The sequence below is a fragment of the Zingiber officinale genome, chromosome 2B (genome assembly GCF_018446385.1).
Source record: "Zingiber officinale cultivar Zhangliang chromosome 2B, Zo_v1.1, whole genome shotgun sequence".
NCBI classification, from domain to species: Eukaryota; Viridiplantae; Streptophyta; class Magnoliopsida; order Zingiberales; family Zingiberaceae; genus Zingiber; species Zingiber officinale.
The window spans coordinates 22,439,642-22,452,075 of NC_055989.1; positions in this window are offsets into that span (position 1 = coordinate 22,439,642).

Genomic DNA, 12,434 nt, shown 5'->3' on the forward strand with positions numbered 1-12,434 from the left:
AGAGAAAATAATAATAAAACTATATCTTTGTTATTTGCAGAAGGTCACAAGAAAAGAAAGGGAAACCTAAATTTCTTATTTTATCAAAAGTTATCCCTTATTATTTGCAGAAAGAAATAGAAAAATGTTCACCCAAATCTTAAAACACAACTAACACTACTGACGATGTAATTAGCCTTGTATTTGGCAAGGAATCTCAAGGTAGAGTGCGCAAAATAGGCTTTGGAGTTATACCATTGAAAGTTTGAGCTTCTGTGGAACAAATGGAACTATTAAACAACTCTAAAGTATAATGCATTACCTTCAATAAGAAATACAAGAAATGAGGTCCATGTTTTTTTGCAAAATATGAGGTAGCAACATAAGAAAGAACAAGTTAGTAATTAAACAGCATAAAATAAAATATGGAAAAGTGATTTTTCTTTCATAAAGGTACATTCAAACGAGACCCTCCTCTCTATTTTTTTGTCTGTTATTTCTGTTTCTCTTTATGTTTGAGAGATTTTTATATGAATTTGAGGTGATTTTTCTTGTCTTTATTCTAGGTGTTTCAGATATTTTTACATTAATTTGAGGAGTAGATAGTTGTTATATTTGTTCTAGTGTTTATCAAGAAGAGAAATTCAAAATCAATATTTCTTAATTACTTCAATTTTTTGTGTTCTTGTTAGTAAAATTATCTCATGGTGACATTACTTGACACAATTTGTTTGTAAAATTAGGTTGCTAGTGGTAGCATTAATAACTATATTGGGAATGATGTTGGTGGCGATAGTGATATCAATGGTGCAAAAAAGTGATAATTTTAACCAACATCTAGTTGCAACTCAAGTGATTATCTTGAAATTGTGTATTTTCTAAACCACAAATTTGTTATAAAATAGGCCTAGTAAAATTAATAACTTTGTATTATTATACAGCTAAAATTAAAGAACTGTGAGTCGTGGAGATATCCATAATAATACTAAATATAAGATGCTTTATTGGTGTGGTGATTGTGTTGTTGTAGAATGTCGAATTGCATCGACAGATCCAAAAGCAAAAGTGCATCACGTTTTTCTTAGTCGATCTTATTGGAAAGAATAGGTTGATAGGGTTTTTGTAGAGAAGGTTGAACTAATTTGACTAAATGATGAAATATTTTTTTCTCAAGGATGCAATAGGAAGCACAATCACTTGGTTATTTAAATATATAGATTTGTGCGACTAATATAGATTATACTAATTGTAAAGTCATATACATTTTTTAGGAAAGAAATCATGTTACTAAGTGATTTTTTAAAAAAAATCTCTTATTAGATAATGAAGAATCAACATTAATTAGTTTTTATGTGATATCTTATTATTTTACTCAAGTTCAGCACAGCTTTCCATCCACAGACTGATGGACAGACAGAGCGAGTGAATCAGATTTTAGAAGATATGCTCAGAGCTTGTGCGCTGGATTTCAAGGGAAGTTGGTGCAAGTATTTGTGCTTAGCTAAATTTGCCTACAACAATAGCTATCAGGCCACCATCAAGATGACACCTTATGAGGCACTATATGGCAGGAAATGCATATCACCCATATGCTGGCAAGAAGCAGGAGAGAGAAAAGAGATGGAAGTGGAGCTGGGCATTCAGACGGAGCTGATAGACGAGACCACTCAGGTGGTCCAAAAAAAAAATCAGACAGAGAATTGAGACTGCCCAGAGCAGACAGAAGAGTTATGCTGACACACGCCGTAGGCCATTGGAATTCCAAGTAGGAGATTCAGTTTTCCTCAAGGTCGCTCCTATGAAGGGAGTGATGAGATTTGGCAAGAAGGGCAAATTAAGTCCTCGCTATGTAGGACCTTGCCTGATCATAGAGAGGATTAGGAAAGTAGCTTACAAGTTGGACTTACCACAAGACATGTCAGCAATACACAATGTATTTCATGTCTCCATGCTAAAGAAGTGTCTCTATGACCCGAGCCAAGTGATTCAGCGTCAGTCAGTGCAGATCCAAGAGGATCTTAGTTATGAGAGCAGACCTACACAGATAGTGGACAGAGCAGTTAAGAGTTTAAGAAATAAAGAAGTACCACTAGTGAAGGTCATCTGGCAGAACCAGAAGCACGAGGAAGTCACTTGGGAGCGGGAGGACAGTATGAGACAGAAGTATCCAAAGCTATTCTAAGTTCGAGGATGAACTTTTTATAAGGTATGGGGGATTGTAACAACCCAATTTTCCCTATTTCAAGTTCTAAAAGTCCATAAAAATATTTGGAAATACTTTTAAAATATTCTAGAGATTTTTAGGAATTTTTAGAGTATTTTTACGTAATTTTTGGAGGTCGTTTAGTATGGTTACAAAAAGAAAGAAGTTTTGACCAAAAATTTGTGGAAGGTGAGACTCGAACCCAAGACCTCCGGCCGAACCGGACTTAACCGAACACAGCTAACCAACTGGGCTACGCGTGTTTTGTTAATCAAGTATGAAGCGAGATGTATTTAAGTTATAGTAAGGATCAGAAATAAAACCTAGGTTATAAAGGGTTAATTTCTTTTACCCGAACCCTAACTCCTTCTCTTCTCCTCACGCCGCGCGATTCCTCTCTGCTCGGGCGAAACGAAGCCGTATTAGGGCTTTGTCTCCGGCGCCGGCGAAAGGCCCTTTTTGGCCCGGTCTTCACCGTGCGTGATCACCTTGACGAGGGGAGCTCGGAAACGTGAAGAGGAGCCCAGATTTCAAGCTTCTCCCGAAGCCCTAGTTGCCTCCTTCCGGTTGTAAGTCCTAAAAGCAAGTGTAAGTACTACTCACCTGCAGTAGGAGTAGTTCCGAGTATTACTTTGATTTCTTGGCTTTTGGAATTGAAGTGGTATGGATTTTGAGATCTTTTGATTGCTGCCGTGAGCTCTTTGAGGGAGGATTGGGTTTTTGTTTGATGATACTGTCGTAAGAGAAGGGTTGGGGAAATAGAAGGAGGAGATTTCTTAAGTTTTGTTCCTGATTGTGTGGAATTGCCATGGTTAGTGTCGTTGCTCAATTTTCTCTCCTTGCTGTCACAATGAAAATGAGATGTTATGTGCCATGTAGTGCTAGGTAGGTTGAATTCTTCAATTCTTCCATGCTTTGTGGAGATGCCATTTCCGGATTATGTATATGTATCCTTGGAATTTAGTTTTGTTGCCAAGCAATGAGCATGAATTAGTTAGATACTTTCGTGGCTTAGTTTAGCATTTCAGCTGCAGATTTCTTGCTAAGATCCGAACAAGAACAGCCCCTAGATTTCAGATCAGCTTTAGACTCTTCTTCTTGCTGGTTTACTAAGTAGGAGTGGTATTCTTTTGATATGCAACCCTAAACTTGTTTATTTCCAACAACCGGGCATGAAAACTTCTTTTCACAGCAGTAGAGTTTTATTCCAATGAGCAGATTGCTAATTTTTCTATTAGTAAAACTTGAGCAGTATTGTTTAGTTTTTCCCTTTGCTATTGAACATGCATGATCGGACTTCATGTCCTATTTCTTTGCTATAGATTTAAGCATGAGCAGTAGTTGAATGTGTTTTACTTGCACCGCTTGATCTTCACAGTATGCTTAACTTGATTCCATTGCATGCCTAGTAGTTAAATCTATTTTTACAGCATGTTTAGAAAGCCTAAAATCACTTTCCTTTGCTCTTTTATATGGCATGATTAGTAAGTTCAAAGTCACTCTCCTTGATTTGGTTTTATAACATGCTAGAGGGTTCAAACTGATTTCCCTAGTGTATTTGTATATAGCATGCTTAGTTAATTGTAATCTTATACCTGTTAAATACATTTACAGGACTCTAATAAACTCTAATAAAAGAGTATGAGAAGTATAAGTCAAGAAAAAGACTAAAGTCTAGTTAAAAAGAGATAACAAGTAAATTAAAATAAGAGGCTAGTACCCGACTTCCGAGGTTGTCGTTAAACAAATCCAGGTGACCAATTCTGAGGTCTTGGCCCTGGTAAGACCGAGGTCTTTATCCTCATAGGGCTGGAGGCTCGCTACCCCAGTCACTATTAGAGAGCGCGCAAAACAAAGATGGTACTAAGCCTGGGCCCAAAGAAGAAAAGAAGAACAAGAAGAAGAAAGTGAAAGAGAAATTAAAAGATTAATTTCTAGCATAAGAAAAGAAAAAGAAAAGAAGAAGAAAGTAAAAGAGAAATTAAAAGATTAATTTCTGGTGTAAAGATATAAGAACATGAAACAAGTTTATGCTTAGAATCAATAAAAGTTTAGTTCTTTAATTCTAAGCTTACAGTAGTTGTTTCATTACTTTCCTGTCAGTTAGTGAGCATGTTTAGTATTCAGTTTTATTTCTGTATACCATGAGTACATGCAGCTTTGCTTTAGCATTTCAGTTTCAGTATTATTGCATTGCTTTTATGCACTTCGAGTTTTTGTGAGATAGATTAGTACTTACTAAGTATTTTCGCTTATAGATCTTTTTCCTTTCCTCCTACTGCAGATAAAGGAAAAGCTAAGATATGAAGGGAGACGATAGGATGGTGGTGGTGATGAAGGTGTGTGATGACTGCGACTATGGAGAGATCCAGAGAGTGTTATCAAACCTGCAGGACCTATTTGATTAGAGTTTATGTTTTAGTTCTTTTCTTTAACACTATTATGAAGTTTGTGAGATTGTAGTTGAGTTTATTTCCGCATATGCATTTAGTCACTTTAATTATTTGTGGAGTGATATAGTTGGTTGTCTTTACTGTTGTTTTTATAACTGCGTGGTTGTGAAAAATGAGTTCCAGCCGCCTGCGGCTGCGTATATATCTTATGTACTATGGATTTGGTCACCAGTACAAGGGAGATTCTGCCGAAATTTTTCGGTAGGAATTCCTCTGAACCGTGATAAATCTAAGTATTGCTAATAATAGCGTTAGTGACACTAGTAAGTAGAGTAGTAGTTAAGTAACGGTCGCCCTTAGAGAGTAGTAGTAAGAAGGGTGGTCGTTACATGCATCCTAATATTGTAAAATTAGCAACAACATAACCTAGCTCTGATACCACATGAAGGATTTTCAATCCTCTTTAAGATCGCGCTACAACATATGAATCAACAAAACAATTTAAGCGTTCAAACATAGAATCTTGTTAAAAATCTACAACAAATATGTGATACCAAAAAATAAAAGCTTAAAATAGCAAATTGTAAACCCATACATGAATCAAGTGACAACTCATCTTCATTGTCACTAGAAGAACCTGAAGATCGAAATGAATCAACTGTAGGGCCTGATCTTCCCTAGGTATGATGGTGACAATTCTGAAATCTCGATCTGATGGAGGAAGCAAGAAAGCCATCACAATATCTCTCCTATGAGGATCACATCCATATATATATTGTGCCCAAACACATTAACAATCTATCAATGATAACGGTAATGAACTAACAGGTTCTATACATGAGTCCACAATACCACAAACCCGTTGATTAAACACAAACACATGAGTCCACAATACCACAAGCCTATTGATTAAACACAAATTAGATCACTTTATTGGATTTGTGTGTAATGGTAAATTTGGGCACTACCAATTAATATGTGGGCCACTAAATAAACATGAAATCCAGCACATTGTCTATTCACCCTTTCCCCCTCTAGTCGATCATTGTAAAAAAATGAATTCTTCTCTTGAGAGGAGATGGGTGTTCACTTATAAATCTTATAGTTGTTGTTGTTTCGCTGTTTTAAAAAAAAAAGAGGTAGATCTATTGCATCCTCCACTATTGCTTTGTATAGAGCTCCAAATGTGCCTTGCCTAAAACCTCAGCATACGCCCTCAGTAGATCTTCTAGATCAAAAGCAAAGGTATAACCTTCAAAGAAGACTAGTTAGTTATTCTCACCCTTGGAGGGTCTCTGGCCCCGCGAGCGACCTCTAAGGTGTAAGTACTCAGTGTTAGTTTTGATGTGATCAACTAAATCAAGTTAGATTCTGTTGTGGTTTGATACCTTGTGACTGAGTGTGCAGGAACTTAGGAGCACAGGACGTCCAGCAAAAAGACGCAGCTAGCGAGAAGGATGACATGGGAGAGAGTCAACGGGATCGGTGTGTCCTAGGGATGAGGTGTTGTGGAAGAGTACGCTGGAGGACGAGGAGGCGTGCAGCGTTTCTAAGGGATGAGAGGTCGGAGAAAATAGATTTGGGTGAGCCCTATTCCGGATGGCTACAATCACCCAAGCGAGCAAAGCCGAAGTAGAAGACTCGGACGAAAATTCAATTGGATGTTGACTGTGGTCCGACCGCCTGGAGTAATTCCAACTGTTCGAAGTTGGTCGGGGCGCTTGGAGCTGGTTCAGGCACTCGGACCACTTCGGGTACCGAGGGTACCCTCGAGGGCGCCCTCGACTGCGGATCAAATTTACAGGGTCCGGGTACCCGGAGCGGGTCCATGCACCCATACTAGAAAGTTTATTCAGATCCATTATGACGTACTCCATTTTGACACGGATAAAATTTTATCCACGTTTAGGCACTTAGAACCCTTCCAAACACCCCGATTAAGGCTATAAATACAACCCTGATCCCAGTAGCTAAACACAACACTTGTAAATGATCTAATTTCAGTTTAACTTTATAATTGAGTGTGTTAACTACTGTAAGAGGCTTCTCCACCTGAAGGAGATTTTATTAGGCTTTTTCAACGTCTTAGATTAGCAATCTTCTGATTGCAAACCAAGTAAAATCTTTGTACCTCTTTCTTTAATTTGCTTACTATTTTTGTACAAGTGTTTATGTTGATAAAGCTATAAGACGAGAAAGGTGTTTTGTTCTTATTTCACTCTATTCACCCCCCCCTATAACCAGTCGTAAGGGACCAACAAGTGGTATCAGAGCGAGGATGTTTCAGAAGGACTAACCACTAATTGAAGCACAAGAAATGACTGCAGCTAGCATCTACCCACCAATGTTCGAGGGGGAGTTTGTGTTTTGGAGACGTCGAATGGAGGTACACTTTAAAATCAATTTTAATATTTTACTAATGATTAAGTACGGTTTTGATATGCCCAAAAGCGAAGAAGGAAAACAACTTGAGGAGCATCGATGGACTGAGAAGCAGCGCAATGATTTCATGGAAAATGGTAAGGTTGAGTTTCACCTTCTGAGCGTTCTGTTTGCTCAGGATCTCGATAGAATCGGCAAATACAAGTGTAACGACCCGGCCCTTTGGCCTCTTGGGCGGCCCTTGCGGCGACCCACTGACGACCCCTTATGTCGTCAGCCCATTTGGCGACCTCTAATGTCATCGACCGATGACCCTTGGTCGTGTCGTTACTCACTAGGACTTTCCACCCCTGACCAGTAGATTTTTGCCTCCCCCAGGATTCAAACTCTAGACCTCCAGGCTTAAGTACTAGATTTTATGAATCATGGGCTCTCACTTAGCTACCAGGATTCATAAACTCTACTACTTAAGCCTGGAGGTCTAGAGTTCGAATCCTGGGGAAGGCAAAAAAAATCCACTGCCAGGGGTGGAAAGTCCTAGTGAGTAACGGCATGGCCAAGGGTCGTCGGTCGACGACATGAGAGGTCGCCAAATGGCCGACGAGACAAAATATGTAACGACCCGGCCCTTTGGCCTCTTGGGCGACCCTTGTGTCGTCGGCCCATTTGGCGACCTCTCATGTCGTCGACCGACGACCCTTTGGCCGTGTCGTTACTTACTAGGACTTTCCACCCCTGGCAGTGGATTTTTGCCTCCCCCAGGATTCGAACTCTAAACCTCGAGGCTTAAGTATTAGAGTTTATGAATCCTGCCGCTCACTTGGCTACCAGGATTCATAAACTCTAGTACTTAAGCCTGGAAGTCTAGAGTTCGAATCCTGGGGAAGGCAAAAATCCACTGGCCAGGGGTGGAAAGACCTAGTGAGTAACGGCACGGCCAAGGGTCGTCGGTCAACGATATTAGAGGTCGCCAAATGGGCTGACGACATAAGGGCCGCCAGTTGGGCCGTCACAAGGGCCACCCAAGAGGCCAAAGGGCCGGGTCGTTACAACAAGAGTGCAAAATAACTTTGGGAAAAGTTTTTGAATCTCTACGAAGAACCAAAAGAAGTTGAATCCAACTCCTCGATGGACACCGAGTCGTTGTCAGAAAAATTCGAGACTGAGGAAATTACCAGAACAACTCTTATAGCTGAATACCTACCTGAAAACACAAAAAAAACGCATCCGAGATTAGCATCATTGAAGGGGGAGAGTCTTCGGAAGAAAGTGACAATGAAGAGGGAGCATCTATAGATGAAAATGATATGTTAAGTTAGGTATATAAACTTCCTTCAAATCAACTGTTTGAGTACATTAAAATGATAAATACATCATTATGCAAAATCAGATCTAAGTATGTAAAATCAAAGAAAGAATATACATGCCTAAAAGAAGAAATTGATAAATTAATAAGTGAAAATACAAAAATGAAAGATAAAATCAAAATGCTAGAAAAAGGCAATTCATGCTTAAATCTTTCACATGCTCTAGAAAGAAATTTCAAATATCATCGAAGGCTTAATGGATATTTTAGATACCATAAGAGTCAAATTACAAAAGTAGAAAGACAAACCATCCCTAAAAAATTTTTAATTAATACAGTTGGAAGGAACCTATATTGGGTTCTAAAATCATGTCATAATTAAATTTTTATGCATAAAGTACTTTTAATTGATTTAATGTTTTACTTAGAATTAACTAAATAAATTTCTTTTCATGATTTCTATTAGAAATTAATTAGAATTTAATTTTTCTGAGAAAGAGAATTTCATCACTTATCTGTAGGGAAATTTTTAAATTTTCTTGACCGTTGTATGATGTTTCTATGATTTTTTTCTACAAAAATCATATTCTAAATATTAAATAAAATTAATTTTCGTTCAATTTTTGAAAAAATAATTTTTTTATGTAAAAATACTTGCTCTATTACATTTTCAAAAAAATTGTTACAATCGTTTTTGAACCTAGAAGCTATTTTTAAACCTTTTTTTTTTAATTCAACTTTTTAAAGATAAATTATTATTGCTTAAATCAATTTCAAGAAAATGTTATCACAACTTTGGATATATTTGCTTCCTGTTACAAATTTTTAAAAATTTTTTAATCAATTAAACATAATTCTAAAATTATTTACTCTAAAAATTGTTTATAACTAGTAAAAATCTAGATTTTTGAAATTTAAACTTGTTTGAGTTTTCTGGATACTAGTCACTATATTTTTATCCCTTAGGCTTTGTTTTAAATTTATTTCATGTTGTTCTCATGACATACCCCATTTTTAATATGATCAAAGGGGGGTATTTAGTTTAGGGGGAGGGTGCATATTTTTAAAAATCATGTACTTGCTATTTTTTTGTTGTTAATTGGTTTTGGTTTACCCTAACTTAACTTAGGGTTGCTCACATAAAAAAAAGGGAGATTGTAAGTATCCCGTAATAGTTTTGATGTGATCAACCAAGTCAAGTTAGGTCCTGTTGTGGTTTGATGCTCTGTGTCTGAGTGTGCAGGAACTTAGGAGCACGGGAGGTCAAGTAAAAGATGCAGATAGCTAGAAGGACGGCACGGGAGAGAGTCGACGGGCTCGGTACGTCCGAGGGATGAGGTGCTGTGGAAGAGTATGCTAGCGGACGAGAAGGAGGCGCGTGACATTTTTGAACGACGAGAAGCCAAAGTGGAAGGTTTCTCGAGAAGGTCGAAAAATGGATTCGGGTGAGCCCTATTCCGGATGGCCAAAATCACCCTAGCGGGCGAAGTCAGAGCAGAAGACCTGGATGAAAAGTCAACTAGATGTTGGCTGTGGTCTGGGCACCTGGAGAAATTCTAGGCGCCCTGAGTCCGGGCGCCCGGAGCTAGTTCGGGCGCTCGGACCACTTCAGGTGCTGAGGGCGCCCCGAGGGAGCCCTCGACTACGGATCAAATTTAACAGGGTCCGGGCGCCCAGAGCGGGTCCAAGCACCCGGATCAGAAAGTTTATCTAGATCCGTTGCAACGTGATTCGTTGCGATGAGGATAAAGTCTTATCCACGTCCAAACACCTGGAGCCCTTCCAGGCGCCCTGATTAGGGCTATAATACAACATTGATCCCAGTAGCTAAACACAACACTTATAAATGATCTACTTTTAGTTGAGCTTTGTAATTGATTGCGTTAACTATTGTAAGAGACTTCTCCGCCTGAAGGAGACTTTAGTGGGCTTTTTCAACATCTTGGATTAACAATTTTCTGATTGCAAACTAAGTAAAATCTCTGTGCCTCTTTCTTTAATTTGCTTACTACTTTTGTACAAATGTTTATGTTAATAAAGCTATAAGATGAGAAAGGTGTTTAGTTCTTATTTCAGGCTATTCACCCCCTTATAATCGAAAGCAAGGGACCAACACAAGGTTGCTCGTGCTTGCCCTCATGGGGCCAAGTTCACTCGCGTGAGAGACCTCTAACTGTGAGCAACCTCCGAGATCGCTCACGCTCGTTGGGCTACCTCCTCCCTACCATGTGTGACGCCCTCGCAGGGCCACCTATTTGGACAGAAGAAAAAATAGTTGTGCACGTTGCCTCCTATTTGGCTAGAAGCAAAAAAAAAATGATAAAAATATGATTCACCGATGGATTTATAAATTTGTTTGTCCATTAGGTAAACAAAAGAAAGGAAAATAGCTACTTTTTTTTCAAAGTAAATAAGATAAAAGACTATAATCCATCCTTTTTTTCAAAGTCAAAAGAAGAAAGTTTTTTACGATGAAAACTTTTCTGTAGATTTTATTTTCTTCCTCCCAAGTAAATAGAGCCCTAAAGTCCACGTGTTAATAATTAATTGTCTCCTTAATAATTATGATATAAAGTCCATATATAAATTATTTATTATCTTTTTAAGAATTAAGTTTAAAATAATAATAATTATTAATTATCTTCTTAATAATTATGGTTCAAAGTCTACGTATAAATAATTAATTATCTTCTTAATAACTATTGTTTAAAATAATCAGAGGTGAACCATCTTACATTCTCTCTCCAACTAAATTTTCTCCCGCTCATCCCAAAACCTTTGCCACTACTTTTATTGTCGTTTATGCCACCATCAATTGTCAAAATTCAGAATTTATTATATATTCGGAAAGCCCGCGATCCAAGCTTTCTATTGGTAGTTTGATACCAAAACTTTAAAGTGAGTCGTCGGATCCTATTTCGTATTGGAGTTGCGCACAAACTTGTCACCGTCATTGACCACTTTGTTGCCAGGGGTAATTTTTAGGAAGCTTTGAGCTCGATTTTAGTCCTAAATCGAGAATTCAAAGGTTGTTTGTAGGTGTAATTTTTTGGATTGATTTGTACGATTTTACTATCAATAGTTGATATTTATTGTATATTTGGATAGGTGTACGAACTTTGCATCAATATGAGATATCAAAGGAATTTCTAGATTTGTTTGGACATTTTCAAAAATTTCAATTTGTTTAATTGAAGATACGGTAATTTACCAAAAGGTGTATCCAAGTTTTTGAATTTACTAAAAGGCACATGCTAATTTGTTATTTACCAAAGGATGCACATTTTTATATGCTTTTCCTATTCTACCCTCCTGATTACTCCTTTTTTTAAAAAAATTTTCTCTGTCATGTCTCTCTCTCTTCTCTTTCCTCCTATGCAGGCAACATTTTTCTCTTTCCTCTCCTCTTTTTTCCTCTCTTTTGCACGTTGATTCTTATAAAGCCATTTTAACACTTTTGAGAAATTGAAATAAACAATGGATAGTATATTTGAACTCCTTGAAACCCCAGAATCCACAGAAACTGAAATGGGTGTAATCGGAGCTCTTTAGGTCCATCAGTGGGTTTTGGTCGAAACCCACTGATGGACCTATAGAGCTCCAATTGCACACATTTCAGTTCCTGTGGATTTTTGGGGTTTCAAGAAGTTCAAATATACTATCCATTGTTTATTTCGGCTTCTCAGAGGTGTTAAAATGTAATAAAGAAGAATTACCAAAATTCTCCATGATGGGCCTGATAGGGAATCATAGCAGGCCCAACGTGGGCATGATATCATTCCATATCATGCCCACGTTGGGCCTGATATGATTGCATATCAAGCCTAACGTGGGTCTGATATCATTATATATCAGGCCCACATTAGGCCTGATATGATTCAATATCAGGCCCAACATGAAGAATTTTGATGATTTTTTCTTATTATATTTTAATACCTCTGAAAAGTCAAAATAAATAATAGATAGTATATTTGAACTCCTTGTAACCCCATAAATCTACAAGAACTGAAATGGGTGCAATTTGAGCTCCCTAGGTCCATCAATGGATTTTGGTCGAAACCCACTGATGGATCTAGAGAGCTCCGATTGCATCCATTTCAGTTCCTGTGGATTTCTGAGGTTGCAAGGAGTTCAAATATGCTATCTATTGTTTATTTTGATTTCTTAGATA